General features: G+C 43.1%; 1 protein-coding gene across 4 annotated transcripts in view; it reads right to left on the bottom strand.

The window, feature by feature from the left end:
* The window catches only part of LOC144937905 (ras-specific guanine nucleotide-releasing factor RalGPS2-like), a 193056-nt gene that overhangs the window by 53538 nt on the left and 135365 nt on the right, over positions 1-4153 (bottom strand). The gene's annotated exons all lie outside the window — the stretch shown is intronic.

Genomic DNA, 4153 nt, shown 5'->3' on the forward strand with positions numbered 1-4153 from the left:
TTGACAGATATGCAACCGACACAGGTCTAGACAATGCATGGGGGGGATTTCGTTGGCAGTGGTGCACATGCACGAATCAAAACAAATGTCACCACATTCATCATTAACATTGCCTAACAACAGGACATATATAAGAATAATAATACGAGGTGTACATTTTATATAATGCTCTCAGAGCAGAGGGCATCGGCTGATGGACTTAACTTTGGAGATTGCACCTTATACTGTGGGGCCCTGCAAAAACTGGGAAATATAAGAAAGTTGAAAAATTAAGTGTTTTACTAATATACAGTGCACAGGTTTTACATTAGTGGACAATGATTTGCCTGTAGACCTTAGTTGATAGTATTTACTTTCCCACGATGCATTTTTTCCAGTTTTATTTGTTGATTTATTATTAATAATATAAACCAGTTAACGGCTTAACCGGTGCTCAATGTTTGTCGGGACAAAGGTGCTAATATGTCAATACGAAAATGCATTTTTCCACTCTCTTAAAACGTCTCAACTTTCCCAGGGCACCACAGCGTACAGTACAACGTTCAACTGGGTTTAGTCACCCCCCCCTCCCTTCTGCTCTGAATGATGGGCCTTTACCTGCAATGTCAGCTTGTCATGTGTTTTGTTTCTGTCATTAGGCAATATTGATGATGCATGTGGAGATTCGTTAATTAATTTTAACAAATGTAAGTCGTGTTGCGTGTGCTGTATTAGTCCATGTTAATTATTTGAAACAATACATAAATCCCACGAGACACCAATTTTTTTTTTATGGGAGTTGACTAAGAGAAGAGGCATGCCCAACATGACGTTATTCACTCCATTCTTTTAAGTTTGGAAGGCAAGGAAAAAGCGCATTGACAAAATTAAAAATAAACTTATTTTGTTTCTTTAAAACAATCTGATTGAGAAAGTTGTTACCAGCCAAAATGGACACAACTGCTAATTAACAACCCGAGTGATAATAGTTCCAGTGAAACAATACACTGGAGTATTTTGACAGCATTTAGTATGCATTTATTATGCACCATCGTTCAAGCAAATCACTGTACTGCGGTACATGCATTGTGCATGTCTACGTATCTTTTTACGAACTACAAGTGAATGTAAGTCATAATTGACTTTTGCATTGCATTGTTCATTCACCTCAACGTGTCCACATTCAATGCTTTAACACAGAATAGCTTCACTCTCCACCCTAATTGCTATTCAATCAGCTGTGTTCACAGTGAAGAACAAAGTCAATCTGGCTGTCATCAACAAAGTCCATCGGGGGGGGGGGGGGGTGTGCAAGCAGCGTCTAATTAGCACTCTGATGTTTCTTCCTTGTGGATGGTCTTTCCACTTTAATACCCATTGATGTTCAATTGTAGCATATGTACTTATACATATCACATGGGCCTATTGCTTTGGGAATGCTCAGCTATGCATACAGCTGTTGGCTCTTCCCCACCTCCACCCTTGTGTTTTGGAACACAATGTTCCATTCTTCGAAGTAATAGAGCCCCTTAAGTATTGTCCCTTCCCCCAGACACCTTTCATTGTTTAAAAATGACCACACATTTCAACTTTCCACATCGTAAAGTATATTTGGATGAGATGTCGCGTTTTAAAAGGCAGCAGCTACGGCAGGAAATAAAGGAAAATAATCGCGAATGGTTACGTCAAGCAGGAAAAATTCCGTGTTTATTTTGCTTCAGTTGTGCCGAATGAAAACAAATTACAGTTGGACAAGCATATGCAGACTTGAGATTTTCATGGTGAAAATGTCTTAAGTGGCTATTTGCTTTTTTGTTGCAAGTCTATTTATGTATAAATCTTTTGCAATTCATATGCGCGCACATGCAGTAGTAAATGGAATCGGAAAGAGTTTGATCCAACAAAAAATACGCCAAGTTCTACTTGCCCCAGAGCTGCTCGCCAGTCCCGTGTGTTTACCCAGAGGCCCCTGTCATGCAAACAACCAATGAAACAACAGAAAATGCCACCTGGCATGCCCCGTACAGAAATGCCATTGCGCCAACCAGAAGGCAATGTTTTTTTTATTTGCTCCAAACTCTCTGGGAAAAAAATTGCACAAAGGCAGCCCGGCCTGGGCAGAGAGAAGCCCCCCTCTGTTGTGCCAGTTGGCCCGGGTGGAGAAATTCTCACCGAGGCCACAGCGCGCAGCGGGGGTGCATTACAAACCCTCGTGTGCCACACAGAAGCGCGAGCGATCTGTTACTTCATTACGCAGCCGCGGCGTCGCAAGGTGTGTCCACCAACACAAGCAGAAATGCACTCTGTGAAATATGGCATACGCTGTACGTAAAAATGCATAAGACAGACGAGCCAGAGATCCAGTGTATATCCTAAACAGCCTATTGGCGAGCAACCTATTGAGGAGGCCGGCCTGCATGGCACACAAAGGGGATGGGTGGCCAAACCACACCTGGCTGACTTTATCCAAGGTACTCATTTGAGGCCGAATCAACCTAGGGAAGGGCTAGAACCAGTTCTGATATATACCAATGATGTTAGCCATGACTGGGAATCTCATGCGGTGGAGCTCAATGTGCTAACCTCAAGGCTACAGCTCCCCATTATATGCGTATACATGTGCACGAACAACACCGTTTTTTTTTTGTCTTTCACGGCTATTCATACATGTGCAAATTTTGCTAAATAAGTGCAATTTGTTACGGCGCTTGGAAGAATGTTTCTTTTTTTCCCAACCGGGCTGTTCTTCTTCCTTTAATAACTTTAGACATTACTCAATGTTGCCAGGAGAGTTTCCTTGAGCCTGAACCTCGGGGAGGTCAGCGAGTCGGTCGGGAATTCTGCAGTATGGGAGCGATTGAATCTCTCCCTTTTAATTTTTAACTGGAAGCAAATGTTCGCATTTTTAATCTCGGCTGTTCATATACATTGCGAAAGAAAAGTCTTGGTTCTTTAAACGGTAAAATATCAGCGGGCAAAATTGGCCGGTATCGGAGAGTATGCCGTGCCAGCACTGCACAGAACGTGTAAATCGGTATTTTTCAGATCGGTTGCTATTCCTTTGCCACGATGTTTCCACAGAGGGGAAACAACAGTGGACGTGTCCACCAGAAAGAATACGTCTTCCTGGCACTTAGAAACTAAACTATATTCATTTTACTCTACTAAATAGCTTTTTCAGAAGCGACCTAGCCAGAAATGATAGCTCAACGAAGTGGCGGCTTGTCACGTGGACATTTATAGCAGACAAATACTCTAAACCCATGTTTATAAATGTGGAGGGAAAAACCGGAGGACCCGGAGAAAAATCCACGCGACCACGGGGATAACATGCAAACTCCAAATATACAGACGTCAGTATCGGGGATCGAACCCATGCCCTCCTGTTTACCAGGCAAGGCAATTAACACCGTCACGGTGGCGAGATGTTAATATTTCAAGCACGTTTTCGTGCGTTGAAATGTAATCTTGCACAAAATGTTTGGGACACGAGGTTGAAATCTTTTTTTAATACATCAGTATCAATGTTTACATTGCTAAGGGAAGGAGGAATAAAAAATTAACATGTGCTACATTGTAATACAGTAAATAAATTAATATTGCTGCCCATAAAAAGAGGAAACAGTGCCAGCCAAGTTTTGTTGAGCATCCTGCGGAACCCCTAATTAAGAGAAAATGCTCTTGTTCCGTAATGGGGATGCCTGCTGAGCATGTCCCACTTAAAATACTTGGTCAAGCTATGCACTTTTAAAAATATAGATTAAAAACTAATTTCTTTAGAATAACTTTGTGTTTAACTTGCTGTCATTCACCTGCACCACCGATTAGCGCGCTTATCCACGTACGGTGCAAAAGAAGTTCAACATACACACATACAATTGTGCAGCATGTCCAGCACTAATTTATACCTGTGCCCCAGCCCACGTTTAGGGTCACTGCACAATTTGGCGAAGCTCTAAGTTTGGATTAGCCCACACGGGTGATAAACAGAAGGCCCACAAAGCAGCTCCACTCCCAGTGCCCTCCCACCCTCCCCTCCAAACTCCTTGCTCTCTCCTCTCACTCCCCCCTTCTCCTCTGCACAAGCGTGAGTGACATCACGGGTTCCGCCTCTGCACATTGACGTGGAGTTCGAGACCGCCGGGGTCTGCCGGCGCGAGGAGGGACAGCGTGG

The sequence above is a fragment of the Lampetra fluviatilis genome, chromosome 20 (genome assembly GCF_964198595.1).
Source record: "Lampetra fluviatilis chromosome 20, kcLamFluv1.1, whole genome shotgun sequence".
NCBI classification, from domain to species: Eukaryota; Metazoa; Chordata; class Hyperoartia; order Petromyzontiformes; family Petromyzontidae; genus Lampetra; species Lampetra fluviatilis.